Genomic DNA, 16039 nt, shown 5'->3' with positions numbered 1-16039 from the left:
CTGCATGAGTCCGGTGATGCATGCGAAGAAGTACACACAATAGCAAAGAAATGCATGCAATATTTTAAGGCTTTTCTGAGAAAGCAGTGAGATACACACTACACATTGCCCAGAAGACAAATGGTACTTATTTTTCTGATTCATTAAAGTTATTGATCTCTGGTAAGAGGAGAATTGATATTTATGAAGAAATTGGACATCAGTTTGATCTTTAGCCAATGAGGTTATCATAAGATCATTAAGTAATAAGGAGCTATGGGGATACTTTCTGATTACTGAAATTGTTTTCCCACTGAAAGAGCACAATAAATGACGCCTTTTACTTGTAACTCAGAATTATTCCTCCATGTAATGCCCCAATTGAAGTCCTTATCCATGGAGTTCCTTATCCATGCCTAATTGAAATGCTCACAGTAAGACAGATCATTCAAATACGTATGTTTGCTTAAATATTGGATTTTTAGTTTCCTTATCTCTGGGAGAATATTCCAATGGATTCATGTCTGATTCAAACGACAGTGTCCTTTGGAGTATTCTCCCAGGGATGAGGAAGCTCTGCTAGTAGTCTTTGTGAACCAGTTATACTTGCCTTGCAGTAGTATTGGGCCTGAATCCAATTTCTAGTCCCAGTTATTCATTGGAAAAATTCCTCAATGATAAATCAGCTCCTAATGTCAACACTCCATTGTGTAAATTCTGTTGATTCAGTAGATCTATTATAGAGTGTATTAGCAACTGGAATTAGGTTTTGGTGACCTCTTCCCTAAGACAATACTGCATACAAATACAGATAAAGAAGCACATGACTTAACACTTGGTCTCGCCCAAACATCATAGAAAGCTAGGGAGAAGGGTTTAACCTAGTTTTCTGTAAGGAGGAACATCCCCCCTTAGGGTATCTTATAGTAAAGAAAAGAATTTATCCTCAGGCTTGAGAGATCTGAGTTGTAAGTCAAGTATTAATGTTCAAGTATTAGAAGGATGTTGGAGCCTATATTCTTCAGAGGCATTCTGACCTCATAGACACCAGTACAAAAATGACTCTTCCAAATCTACAGTGCCCAAATACTATGCCACTGTGGTTGTTCCGTCCCCCAGGACGATGGTTTACCTTACCTATTGGTCGTTTGTTTGTTTTCCCTCCTTTGCATCTTGTTTCAGCCTCTGGCTGCAAAGCCCAGGAAAAGTGGCTTGGAATCTGCAAAAGCTGGCTGCAGTTTTCTTTGCAGTGATTGGTCAAAGAGTGCAACATCTTAGGACCGCCCTTTTTACCAGGGTCTAGTCTCCATTTTGGAGCTTCATTCTGGCTATAGTTTTCCAACGTGCTGGAGCTGTGCAAGGCTAACTGGGACAAATCATCCTCAAAACCAGGCCAATCTAAGCCTATCCAAATTAGATAAGTATTGAATTATATTGATCTGGAATAGGAAATCTAGTTAGAGGAGCAAAGTTATTCCATCGCTTCTAGAACTAATCTTTGCTGTAAAGATAGGGAAGGAAAGAGTTTCTCCTTCTAACATAGGCAGCGTGATTAGGGTATAGTGGTTTTATAATCACTTTTGCCTTCTGGAACCAGGGATAATTCTGCAACTAAAACCTATGGAAATTTGTTTCATTTTCTGCAACTTTAAGATCTGTGCCAGGTTTACAACCTTGTATGAATAAACATCCTTTTTTGAAGTTATCCAGACTCAGTCGTTCAATATCTATAGGACAGCTTATAGGGATTTGCAGTTCGCCCGGATAAAGGACAGCACGTTTCAGTTTTATAGCTTTTTATTGTCCGGCGGACGGCACAGTTTTGAGGTCGATCAGCGGTTTTTCCGCTTCAGCTAGCTTGCACGGCTTTATAGTTTTTTATAGTTTAGGAAGTTTTAGTATAGGCTGCGGCTTTTCCGCCTGAGCTCAGTCTGCATACCTAAAGACTCTACCAGCGTCTGAGGCAGTGGAGCCCGCTCTCAGACCTGAAGGAGTCAAATAGTGGGGCTCTATTTCCTTGCTATTTGGCTCGCGTGTGCGCACGTAGCCCAGTGGCTTTCTGGGTTTGCACAGGCTGTGCAGTTCCCAGCAACGTCCAGGGCTCCCTCGGCGGTAGACCTCGAGCCGCGGAGCACCAGCGACAGTTCTTTGGCTGGCTCTGAGGCGTGGAGCCCACCAGAACCAGGCTAGAACCTGGACAGGCCTGGCAACGCTGCTGCGAGTTCGGCCGGAGCACTCAACCGGCTTTGACAGCCTCTTCATCAGGAGTTCGGCCGGAGCACTCGGCTGGCTTTGACCTGCCTCATGGTCCGGCGGTGGTGACCTGCCTCATCGTCCTGCGGTGGTGACCTGCCTCATTGACCTGCGGCGGTGACCTGCCTCATCGTCCTGCGGTGGTGACCTGCCTCATCGTCCTGCGGTGGTGACCTGCCTCATCGTCCTGCGGTGGTGACCTGCTTCATCGACCTGCGGTGGTGACCTCCCTTCACAGCGGGGAGGAGGCGTCTCTTCTCTCCTCCTTTCCAAAGCCAGCCTCGGTGCTCCTTCGGCGGCAGGCCTCGAGCCGCAGAGCACGAGGTGCTTGAAAATTTGGCGAAGTCGCCATTTTGGCAGTTTACGTCACTCGGGCAAGGGAGGTATCAAGTGGCAAGTTGCTGTCAGTTGACATTTTGCAGCTTGCCCACCAAAGTCTGGCGCCAAAGGTCACAATCTTTGTAAAGTATAGTTACTTAGTGATATATATTGCTATGGTTAAGTGTTGTGCATTGTGTTATATGTTGTATTTGCTTTTGTTGTAAATTTACTTGCTATTAAGAATACATAATGTCTATGCAATTTCAAGACGATACAGATGGTATACCTCCTTCTGAGGCTGAAAGTAGGAATGAAAGGCCCCAAAGGATAAAGCACCCTTCAGCCAAGATGCTAGCCCATCTAATAGATGAAAAGGAGCTCCTCCATATGAGGTTAGGTTCGGCATGGGAGCGAATTGTAACATTGATGGACAGAATTGAGAGCTTGGGTATTACAAGGGTGCCATCCATATTACAGACAGACCTTGAAGAGACCTTCGGTCTCTGGAGGGGTTTGGTGTCTAAGATAGTCCAGGTCCTCGAGCGCATTAACGCCAAGGATTCAGAGTTAGAAATAGTGAGTGTCTTAGCTGACACTAATGAGAAAGAAAATAAGGTGAGGGCAATTCTAGATGCCTTGGAATTTAGTTCTCCACCTGTTAATCTAAGGTCTGAGCCAAAAGGAAATCAGTCTTCCTTATGCAGCCATGAGACCAATCTTTTGAAATCACCTGCTGTGGCACTTAGTCTTAAGTCCAACCGCTCTAGCCAGGTATCTAAACTAAGGGAGCGTGCATCGTCTAAACACAGCCACTCTAGCAAGTCTTCTGCTGCTGGGAGTGCCATCTCTTCCCTAGCTGCCTTGCACATTAAGGAGGCTGCACGTCTGGAGCTAAAGAGCAAAGTAGCGGGGGCGGAGGCTGATGCTAAGGCAGCTGATCTCACCCTTCCCTTTAAAGAAGAAGAGCAACGACTGCAAATGGAACAGGCCCAAAGACAAAGCGAAATGCAAATAGAACAGGCCCGTAGACAAAGCGAAATGCAAATAGAACAGGCTCGTATAGAGATGCTTAGAATAAAGATGGATGCCGCAGCCAAAAGGGTAAGGGCTGAGACTTTGGCCAAGGCCCTAATTGAGCCACTCACAGAAGAAAATGTAAGCCAGTTACCAATACAGGACCCTTCTGCCAAAGTGTTTGCGCACCTTGGCAGCATGTACAGCCAGTTTTCGGATGAGGAACAGGGAGACTTCTCTCCTTACCCAGAGCAGGGCCCCAAAGTCACTTTTGAGTTTCCTGCAGAGCAGAGTGTCATAGCGGGGAGCTCACCCTTGCTCGAGCTACCTGTGCCTCCTGCTAAAACCCTAGGTCAGTCAATCAGGGCCTCAAGGCCGAGCGCTAGTTGGCCCCTACAGACAGCTGCACAGGGAACCATCGATTCGTCAGTGGTCGATGTCATCCCTCCAAGAGGCCAAAGGTTGACGCAAGGTACACGGTGGGAGTCCACTCCACAACAGCAAACTCCTCAATTGTTCCCTTCGACGCCGGAGTCCCAGCTTGTCTCCATCATCAGAAGCCCCAGAAGAGATCTTAAGGACAAGGGTGTCGAAAAGTTTTCGGACAAGCCTGAGGAATTTCTTCTCTGGAAGGCCACCTTCCAGAGAGCAATCAGAGACTTAAAGTTATTGCCTGAGGAAGAACTGACTCTTCTGGCTGCATGGTTGGGCCCAGCCTCATCCTCACAAGTTAAGAAGATCTACGCAGCCCACGTAGCCGATCCCGACAAAGCCCTGGAAAAGGCCTGGGCCAGGTTGCAGCAGAGGTATGGGGCCAGCACAGAGATTGAAGCATCTCTTATGGACAAGCTCCAAAGGTTCCCAGCTTTAAAACTCAAAGACTTCAAACTCTTGTGGGACCTCAGCGATCTCCTTGCGGAATTAGAGTCGGCCAAGGAGAATCCAGAACTGCCCGGTTTGAAGTGCCTCGATCAGCACCTGTCCCAGAGGCAGATCTTGACCAAGCTGCCCTTCACTTTGCAAGAACGCTGGGGACAGGAGGTCTTCAACTACAAGGAGGCCCACTCCCAGGCATACCCTCCATTTTCTCATTTGGTCCAGTTCATCACCAGGGCAGCCAGAGAAAGGAATGATCCACAGACGGGCCTCCCCACCTTATACCAAGGGACCCAGCCAGAGAAGGCACCTGAAGTGGACAAGAAACCACCTAGAGAGGCCAATAGACCTGTCAGCGTAAAGGCAGTCGAAACTCAACTCAAGACTGACGAACCCAGGTCGGAGGTAAAAGAGTTGCTTTGCCCTATTCACCAAAAGCCTCACAGCTTGGCCAACTGCAGGGAGTTTAGTAGAAAGACATACAAAGAAAGGCAACAGCTAGTTCAAAAGCAGGGAATCTGCTTTAGATGCTGTGGAGCAACTCCACACTTTGCATCCAACTGCAAAGAAAACATCAAGTGTGAGAAATGCAACAGCCTCAAGCATTGCACCGCAATGCACAACTCCAATATCATCTCCCACCCCAAAGAGAACGCTTCACCAAAAGAAAAGTCAGCAGTCGAAGACACCGACAAGCCAGCCGCACCAGAGATGCAGGTGGAAGTTTCAGCAGTCGCCTGTACAGAGCTGTGTTCTGACTCGCACCAGTACAGAGTTTGTCATCCTATCTGCCTAGCGGATGTATATCCAGCCAAGAGCCCTTGGCTTAGAAAGAGACTCTATGTGGCCCTGGATTCACAGAGCGACGCCTCCCTGGCTACTCCAGAGTTTTTCCGCATGTTTGACCTTAAAACCAAGATGGTCGACTACACTATGACTACGTGTGCAGGAAAAAAGAAGTTGCAGGGTCGCATAGCATCTGGCTTTGTTGTCTCCTCTTGCGACCAGAAGAGACAGTTCAAGTTGCCAGACCTGATTGAGTGTTCCTCCATCCCTCGGAACAAAAAACAAATTGTAACTAGAGAAGTTGTGGAGGCTCATCCACATTTGCGACGGTTAAAGAATGCTATACCAGCCTTTCGGCCAGATGTGGACATTGCCCTTTTGCTTGGCTCGGACTGCCCGAGCTTGTTCTGTGTGAACGACCAAGTTAAAGGACCTCCAGGTGCACCTATCGCACAACAATTGCCATTAGGCTGGACAGTCATAGGCCCAGTGTGCATAAACAAGATGCACCCACCATCGTCGTTGGACTCCAATCAAGCACAGGTGCTTAAAGGTGGACGTCCTACACTTGTGCGCAGTTGCCTAAGTCATATCTCGGTCTACTGCCAAGCAATAACTCCAGAGTATTCCTCCATCTTCAAAGTCTCTGAGAGAGACGAAGCCACAGCGCTCTCGAAAGATAAGCAAAGGTTTTCGGACATTATGAATGCTCAAGTCTCACGAAGTGCAGAGGTGAAAGCCTGCAAATCAACCACAGAAATCAAGATGGGCCAAAGATCTTGCCTGGAACCACACCGTTTTGAACGTTTTTCGGAGTGGCACAGTCTTCTTAGAGCAGTTGCTAGGCTTATACATCGCTTAGTCTGCAAAGATAGTCAGCCTTTGCAAGTTCAGGACATGTTGAAGGCTAAGGGAGTAATATTCAGGTCAGTTCAGAGGCATGAGTTTAGTCTAGAAATAGCCAGGTTAGAACAAGGGCTTGACACCCCCAGTCGGAGTTTCTTGCGTGAGTTAAACCCATTTCTAGGCAAGGAGGGTATTTTGAGAGTTGGAGGAAGGTTAGCCAAAGCTAAACTCAAGGCGTGCATAAAAAACCCCATCATCATACCCCCTAATAGTCACACTGCATTGCTGCTCGTTCGGCATCACCATGAAAGGATCCATCATCAGGGTAGAACTCTGACTGAGGCGACCCTTAGAAATGAAGGCCTGTGGGTGGTAAATGCTAAAAGTTTGGTCAGCAGTGTTATTTTTAAGTGTGTCAAATGTCGGCGACTCAGACGTAACTGTCAAAGTCAGTTAATGGCAGAACTACCTCAGGATAGGACTTTGACAGACCCACCCCTTTCCCATGTGGGAATCGATGTGTTTGGTCCTTGGGAGGTTGTCACTAGGAAAACCAGGGGTGGTGTTGTAAATAACAAAAGATGTGCGGTTTTGTTTACTTGTTTGTCAGTACGAGCTGTCCATATAGAGGTTGCAGAGGGAATGGACACTTCATCATTCATAAACGCATTGAAAAGGTTCATAGCCCTCAGTGGGCCAATTAAGTCAATTCGATCGGACTGTGGCACCAATTTTGCATGTGCAGACCTTAGCCAACCACTTCTGGAAGAGGTGGAAGGCCGAATACTTAAGCCAGCTTCCAACCAGAAGACTCTGGCAAACCCCAGAGGACAATTTCAAGGTGGGAAACCTTGTGTTGCTAAAGGACAAAGACTTGCCCCGCTATGCCTGGCCTATGGGCATTATACTAAAGACCTTTCCTTGCCCTGACGGTAAGGTTAGAAAAGTTCAGGTAAAGACTCATAGTAAGGACAAAATGTCTGTCCTGGACAGACCAACCAGCAATTTCGTGTTGCCTGTCCAAAGTGTGTAAGTTTTATACTGTTTTATTGTTGTGTATACAAAGGTGTTTGTATGTTTTTGATTGGTAAATTCCCACATCCTGGGAATTTAGCGGGGAGTGTTCCGTCCCCCAGGACGATGGTTTACCTTACCTATTGGTCGTTTGTTTGTTTTCCCTCCTTTGCATCTTGTTTCAGCCTCTGGCTGCAAAGCCCAGGAAAAGTGGCTTGGAATCTGCAAAAGCTGGCTGCAGTTTTCTTTGCAGTGATTGGTCAAAGAGTGCAACATCTTAGGACCGCCCTTTTTACCAGGGTCTAGTCTCCATTTTGGAGCTTCATTCTGGCTATAGTTTTCCAACGTGCTGGAGCTGTGCAAGGCTAACTGGGACAAATCATCCTCAAAACCAGGCCAATCTAAGCCTATCCAAATTAGATAAGTATTGAATTATATTGATCTGGAATAGGAAATCTAGTTAGAGGAGCAAAGTTATTCCATCGCTTCTAGAACTAATCTTTGCTGTAAAGATAGGGAAGGAAAGAGTTTCTCCTTCTAACATAGGCAGCGTGATTAGGGTATAGTGGTTTTATAATCACTTTTGCCTTCTGGAACCAGGGATAATTCTGCAACTAAAACCTATGGAAATTTGTTTCATTTTCTGCAACTTTAAGATCTGTGCCAGGTTTACAACCTTGTATGAATAAACATCCTTTTTTGAAGTTATCCAGACTCAGTCGTTCAATATCTATAGGACAGCTTATAGGGATTTGCAGTTCGCCCGGATAAAGGACAGCACGTTTCAGTTTTATAGCTTTTTATTGTCCGGCGGACGGCACAGTGGTTATATTTATTTGTATCCTGCCTTCATTTTTTGGCAGTTCAAGACTCAAAGTGGCTTATAATAGTTAAATAATTATAGCAAAAAATATTATTTATTTATTTATTTATTTCTCACATTTATATCCCACCCTTCTCACCTGAAGGGACTCAGGGTGGCTTACAGAAATGGCAGCAATTCGATGCCCATACAAAAACAATATCAAAACAATGCATAAACAATTAAAAACTATTAAAATACAATATAAGTTACAATATATAAATTTTAAACATTTTAAAAATTCACTTCAGACCTCAGTCTATACTTTCTCTAGCAGGCCAGGTTTTGTCTTGCTGAAGCAAATTGCTCATTTCACTTTTGTTGTAATGAGTTTCTATGTCAGGTCCATTATAATTCAATATGGTTCATTTCCTCTGAAACATGAGAAAACATTGCCATGAAGGTGTTAGTTTTAAAGAGCTGATAAAAATCAACATTCACAAGATCATATTATTTGGATTCTTGGTCAGATGGAAATGCTGAACATATCTTTGTTGCTGTTGTGTGCCTTCACATCATTTCTGACTTATGACTACACGAAGGCAAATCTATCATGGAGCTTTCTTGGAAAGATTTGTTCAGAGAGGGTTTACCTTCCTCTGGGGATGAAAGAAGGTGACTTACTCATAGTTGTTCAGTTTCCTTGTCCCTTGTATCACCTTTCCTATCTCCTATACAATGAATGAAAAATAATTGCCATTGATATTTGAACTTATTTGTCAGTTCTAACCCCAGGTGGCCACTTATGGAACCTTTGTGACACATCCATGATTACCCATGGATTAACCCTCACCTGTAATGGGCTTAAACATACCACCCTTTGTGGATGGACTTTAATTACACATTACCCTGCACAAACAAATTATAATGTTTCCAAAGAGGAAAGCAGGAATGGAGAAACACAGAAGGACTTTCAGGATCAGGGAGAAAAGCCTCAGTCTCCTTTGTAGTTCAACCCTTCTTACTGTTCTATGGGTCCCACATATTTTTACACCAAATGTTCCCTAATGCCACAAGGTCCCTACATGTCCAAAACTCATCCCTCCAAAATCACTTTTTAGCAAGACAGGATTTTCCAAACAAAATCTATTTTCTCAAGACATGAAATTGCACTGCATCATTTAATCTGATTTTCTAATTAGTTTACCTGCCATGGAATTGGGTTTCAGGGGCAGGCTGTATCACTAGTATCTTTCATTACTATTATGCCCCATAAATCTATTGAAGTTGCAAAATTCACACTAGTGCTGCGCAGTGCTCGATTTGATCAACCCTCCTGCAAAAGCTGCTGCTGAGGATGTTGATGTATGACTTTGATTTCCGCTGAGTTGTTACAACAAAGGAGATATTCCATTGGTTTGCTTTGATGCAATTTGTAAACACATTATTGAAGGTAACTAAGTGAGAAATGTGCTGCTGTGGAACCTTGTTGAATGTGCTTTGTGGCAATGATGATCTCTGCAAACAAGTTTATGGATACATTTACATCAGCTGAACTACATTGTAGCGTTTGTAAATGTAGCTCTAATGAAGTTTTAACATAAGATATAGGCTTGAATATTTGTGGAGTGTTTTTTTTAGAAGAGTAACTATAACACAATCTCAGCTTGGATTTGCTGTGCGTGTGATAAGAAACTAATAACACTACCGGTATGTTAAAAAAATGAAAAATTTCTGTTCCTGGTTTGAAAGAGGTATTTCATGTTTCATTTTTCAGTACCCACTTTGAAAGTAGTTGTTATAGTCCAGCAACTTTGTTGTTGTGGATGCCACAAACTATGTTGAATTTGTTGAGATTTGAGGAGATATTCACTGAAAAGTTATAGCAAAAATGTATTGCAGGATGTCCCCCAAAAACAATGTTTTTGCAGTTTAATAAACTAATTCCATGTTTTTTTATGATAGAACAAATTAAGAAATGACATTCATAACCCAGGAACAAAAACCGTGTTACATAGTGTAATTACAGATGTCCAGGGAATAGATGATAAGGTGCCCTTTTTAGTCATCCATGGGGTTTCCATAGCTGAGTTGGATATGAACCCTGGCATCCTAGAATCCTAATCCAAGACTGACAACCTCATCAGACAGGGTACTTTTTGGTGGCACACACTGGTTCCTGTATAGTTTTGTGATGAAGCCCGCTGGCTACCATCCCACAGGGTTCCATTGCAAAACTATAGAGGAACCGACATATGCCTCTCGTGTTCAATTGGAATCAATGGGGGGAAGCCAGATGGCAGATGCTTCCTCCATGGTATGAGGTAGGAGGGAAGCCAGGCAATGCGGGGTGTGGGGCAACGGCTTCCCCATGTCGCCCGCCGGGCACTGCCACATTCACCACAATGTGTGACAGTTGCAGCAGCCCATATGATAGGTCAATAAACCCATATACCAAACTGGTTCTCTTAAATCCATCTAGATTACGCTAGAATTTGAAATTTGTTCCATTTGTTGATTTTCCAAGCTAACAGGTGCTTGAACAAGAATTCTTTGGAGTTGCGCTGTGGACCATTCTGCTCCTCTAGGAATATGTGGGCCTATTTTTACACACTTGTGGGCATATCCATTAATTGCAAGTGAGGAAAAACTGTAAAGTTGACTTTGCCCCCCCCCCCCCCCAATTGCTCTATTAACACACACTTCAAAATGGTATTGGATTTTATTGATTCAACTGATTCAAGGCAAACAATAAGCAGAGGAGCATGTCCATAATATAGACACAACTGTCAAAAAGGAATTACGCTGGGAGCTAGAACAGGAAAAGGGAAACTGGCTGCAATGGTACTGGCTGCAGAAGAACAGGAACAGTGAAAAGACATCCTTACAGAAAAAGCAGTCTGGTAGTTCAGAGGGGCAGAGGGCTGAAAAAACAATTGTGGGGGATGTAATCCAAGGGGCACAAGGCCCAGCTCCAGTTTATAGGAATTGAGCTACCAGCAAGCTGAAGAAGACTAGACCGTGAAAGGGCAGCTGTAAAGAAACTAAGCAAGATCCTCAAGTGTATATCAGTATTTCATTGAACTCCAAGGTCACAATTGCCCATGCCATTGTACAGATTGCTTCAAAAAAATGGACCCAACTTGAAATAGCTGTATCGCTACAAGCCCTTGAATGAAACTCTGACCACTTGAAAAGGTAGGGACTGGAGTTTCCAATTATTCTTGCTAGATGCCTCTCCCAGTGCACAGACTGCCCTGAGCCTTAATCATTCGCAAGATGGTGATCCCACAACATGAGACCTAATTAGATATTCTCAATTTGCGGAGTTAGATTTGTTTCTGGCTCAGAATGGTTAGTAAAACTTGATAATTTGATAACTCATTGAACTATTTGTAAATTTTTGTGTAATTGTAACATGTTGCCATCATGAATTATTCTACTTTGAAATTGGATCCATCATTTTGAAACACCCTGTATTTCTATGTGTGCTCATGAAAGAAGAAAAGCAACTCATTTGAAATGGAGTTTTGGACTGCTGACATGAAAAATAAATGGGTCCAAAAGTGAAATAAGCCTGAAATCTAGATTGTTGTACTCTGGACATATCATAAGAAGACATTAATAATGACTCATTAGAGAAGACAGTGGCTGGATCTACATTGCCCTATAATGCAGTTTGATTAGCATTATATAGTCAGTGCATTGAACTGCATTATATGGGTCAAATTGCATTATAGGGCAATGTCGATCCAGCCAGTAATGCGTGGAAAAGTCGAAGGCAGAAGGAAAAGAGGAAGACCGCATTAGAGGTGGATATCCTCAATAAAGAAAGGAGGCCCTGAATTTGTAAGACCTGAGCAGGGCTGTTGATAGTAGATTGATTTAGAGATCTCTCATTCATAGGGTTGCCATATGTCATAGCTAACTTGGCAGCAATTAGCAGCAAAGCTGTCACCAAGGACTTACACATACCAGTCACAAAAGTATGTGTGTGTCTTTCTTCATCCATATGACTAAACTGAAGCATGCACCCTTGTTTGTGTAGGCTTATGGCAGACAGGAGGCTGTTGCCAGTCAGCTGTTACTGTGGCACAGCAAAAAGCTAAATGGAATATGAAAGCAATTTAATTTCCTCTTAGGAATTGACTTCCTCACTTAACAACATGGGTAGCTGTTGAAACAGGGGGTGGGCAGATCAATAGATTACTGCTGTTTTGCAGTCAGCAAAGTAATTACATTAAAGTGTAATGGAGGAAACTTTATTTGATGCGGTTTCATGCAGAACACAAGGGGAGTGGGATGTTTTTTAACCCTCACATCATTGAAATGTTGTAATACTACAAACAGGAATATTCCATGGCCTGTTTTTCACAGTAACCCTCATGCAATTAAGGTTCAGGGGGAAAAAGCAACCAAGATTATTCATTTTCAAAGCAGCTTAACAACTCAGAAGGAAAAAATTCTTCTGATGCCAAATGTTTGTAGTTGAAAAAAAGGGAAAGCAGTGTTTTCCTATTTAAAAAAAAGTCTGCCCTTTCCAGCAATATCAAAGCCATGGGCTAGAAAACATAAACTACAAAACTCTTAAATGAAAATTTAAAAAGTAAAATATTTATGAACAAAGAAAACTTAGCGCACATCTCATGCAAGAGGATTGTATTCAAAAACATTAATGTGGTCTGACTGGCATCATGTTGATTAATCCAACTAGAGCAGACCCACTCAGTCAACTGCTGAATGATGAATCAACATGTCAGTAAATCCCACTGCTTCAAATATTGTTAGGCAGCTCTAACAACAGAAGTTAGAGCAATGTGTTGTAATGTTTGTTCCAACATGCTTGTCACTACGATACTTTTTAAATCTCTGGGTTTCTGTGAGTTTTCCAGGTTGTGTGGCCATGTTCCAGAAGCATTCTTTCGTGAAGTTTCACCTGCATCTATGGCAGGCATCCTCAGAGGTTGTGAGATATGTTGGAAACTAATCAAGTGGAGTTTATATATCTTGCTGTTAAGAATCCAAATAACATTGCCCCTTGTCTGGTAGAAGTTCTCTGCATATATGGGCCCCAATTGCTGGATCCTCCAACAATGGTGGGCTACTCACATAACAACAAAAAAGGAAGTGAACTGAAAGACAGACTTGCATTTCCACGTGATCATCCATCATTACAAGTAACAGCATTATTTGCAATGGAGCTGGTCACAAGACCCTCATTCTATTTGCAGAGTAACACAATGGCACTGCCTCATTTGTGCTAATTGTCATGTTTTTCACTCAGTCATTTGGGGTAGGGAGGAGTATTATCATTGCTCACATGAATATAAGATGGACTTCTATTAGTGTTTAATACAGAAGATAAAGTTACCATGCCATTCAGAACAATCCAGGACCTTGTGAACATCCTACTACACCACCAGACAAAAACAATGTGATAACCAAGCTGTTGCTGGCCATCATTCCCTGCAGTGGTTAAACATCTACAGTGTCTACATTGTTGGAACTAATAGTCCACTCTGTTCTACTTTGGTCAGATCTCACCTGGTCCAGTTCTGGGGATCACAACTGAAGAGGGATATTAACAAGCTGGAATGTGTCCAGAGAAGTGCAAACAAAATGAGAAAAGTTCTGGAAACCATGCCCTGTGAGGAATAATAGTAGTTTCAGCTATAGGGGTGATGCAGTGGGTTAAACCCTTGGGCCGGCAGGACTGGTGACTTGAAGGTTGGGTTGCTGACCTGAAGGTTGTGGGGACATGAGAGAAGCCTCCCACAAGAATGGTAAAAACATCAAAACATCTTGGCATCCCCTGGGCAAAGTCCTTGAAGACGGCCAATTTTCTCACACCAGAAACGATTTGCAGTTTCTCAAGTCACTCCTGACATGAAAAAAAAAAGCTATAGAGACTAAAGCAAGGTGATATTGTAGCCATTTGTTTCTGGCAGCCATGACTACATTGATCTTATCTGCAAGACCCAGTTAAACCTGGCTAGGGAACACTATGGTCAAAATCAATTAAACACATTCTTTAATGGCTACCCTTGTAGGGTAAAAATGAAATATCAACCCCACGATATCCCCAGGAGGGGATACGAAGCTAGAATAAGCCCTGATACCTAGTAGAAAGGCAAACAGGCAACATAACAATAACTTTGATTAAAGGAACTACTAAGTACAGTGCTGCTTTCAATCCAACATACAGCACTAGTCAATATAAATAGAGTTTATTTCAAGCATCAGTCACACTCCATAAAATTGCAGCTGTGGTGTACTACTTGTTAGCGCTTTTTGTATGCAAAAGAACCAATTATTTTCTTAAAATAATGTTCCAGAATCAGCGATAGGCAGGCAGTCACTTGCTTGTACATTGGGAAGACTCTGGATATGCTAGCATTAAGTCAACAAGAGGTTTCTGGTCAATTACTATAAGACAGAAATATAGTGAAAATCAGCAGTGTCAGGAAGGCTGCATTTCAGGAATCCTAGTTTCATCTGTTTCTCTGCCAAGTGCCATTGGTGGTCAACATTTCAGTCCTTAAACAACTCTCCCTTCCTAATCTGAATGGAGGACTCTTTCCAATTGATGACTGGTTCCCATGAAGTAGGGTACCGTTGTGCCATGTCCTGTTTGCACGCATTGCTGTAAATCTGATGTAACTGCAATCTCTGTACATTGTATCATGATGAGAGTCAAGGAAAGCAGGATTATTTTTCTTGCAGTTACGCTTTCATAATATGATCACTATCAAGTGATGAAATGGAACTTTGTTCCACAAAAAGGGCATTCAAATTATTACAGTTTATCTTGTAGTGACTGGGAATTATTGATTTAATTACCTAGTGCTTCCCAAGCTGCCAGCTGTTATTTCCATTAGCACTGATTATTCCTGGTTTGTAAATTAGTACAAACTAAGGATGGTGCTCTGCTGAAAAATGCAATTCTTCTCTATTTAGTCAGCATTTATTATGACAAGAGTTAATGGTAACAAAGCAAAGGCTCTTGACAGTCTTAATTCACATCACCTACTCACACATATTTCTAAAATCTACCACTATTTATTTGAGACACCATCTCCTGCTTTCAGGTGGCAGATTCCAAGCAATGACAATTAATCATTCCTTGAAATTTAAATAGATATTTTAATTAATTGTATCTATTTAAATAAGCATATTTACCTATTACGGCAGAAAATAGGATTTCCACTGGGATATTCTTTTTCCTATGCAATGAATGTTACATATCTGGATGTATATCCTTATATGTGGGCTTCAGTCCTAAAATCATAAAAATATGAATTGGAATTCTGTACTAGAGTTTCAACTTTGTAGGAAGATTTACACATGTAAAATTGTTAAGCAGTTTCATAACATCCATACCCAGTAGATGTTATGTTAGCTGATTGGGTCTCTTTTGAGAAAGAAAAAGTGGGATGATGATGATGATGATGATGATTGTCAAAGTGCCAGATGCACATGGTGCACCAATATGCATAACACACTGTTGTGCATCACATACTGATGTGCATCATGTGCTAATGCTCATTAGAGATAATGTGCATTAGGCACTCTTGCCAGTGTCGTGACATGTATTTTCAAAAATCATTAACTGGATTTCTTTGCACCTTTGCTATTTAGCTAAGTGTATGTAAATTGCATCAAGTAAAAGCTGATATAATAGTAGTTACTTCCATGTCATAATTAAGTGTGCCAGTTGGTTCCAGAGCTTTTCCTTTAACATGTTCTGTCAAGATCAGCTTGAAATTATTTGAGAATTCAGTGCTTGATGGAATCTCTGAAAGATAAAGCTTGCATATGTCTTATCTGAAATGTTTGGGACCAGAAGTGTTGGAGCTCTGGGTGCTTCTTTTTTGGAATATTTGCATTTACAATGAGATCTTTTGAGATATGGTATCCAAGTCCAAACACAAAAACAATTCATTGTTCATATACACATTATATACAAAGCCTGGAAGTAGTTTTATGCACAATATTTTCAATAATTTTGTTCATGAAACAAAGTTATGTAGATTGAACCATCAGAAAGCATAGTTATCACTATCTCTCAGCCACCCATGTCAGCAATTCTGGAACATTTTGGATTTCTGTATTCAACATAAGGGACACTTAATCTGTATTTCCATTTTC

At 42.4% G+C, this 16039-nt stretch overlaps 1 protein-coding gene across 18 annotated transcripts in view; it reads left to right on the top strand.

The window, feature by feature from the left end:
• cadps (calcium dependent secretion activator) overlaps positions 1 to 16039 on the top strand; it is a 445008-nt gene that overhangs the window by 77095 nt on the left and 351874 nt on the right. The gene's annotated exons all lie outside the window — the stretch shown is intronic.

Source organism: Anolis carolinensis, chromosome 2 (assembly GCF_035594765.1).
Source record: "Anolis carolinensis isolate JA03-04 chromosome 2, rAnoCar3.1.pri, whole genome shotgun sequence".
Taxonomy (NCBI): Eukaryota; Metazoa; Chordata; class Lepidosauria; order Squamata; family Dactyloidae; genus Anolis; species Anolis carolinensis.
Note: the sequence above shows the minus strand (reverse complement) of the source record. Positions and strands in the feature narration are given on the sequence as shown.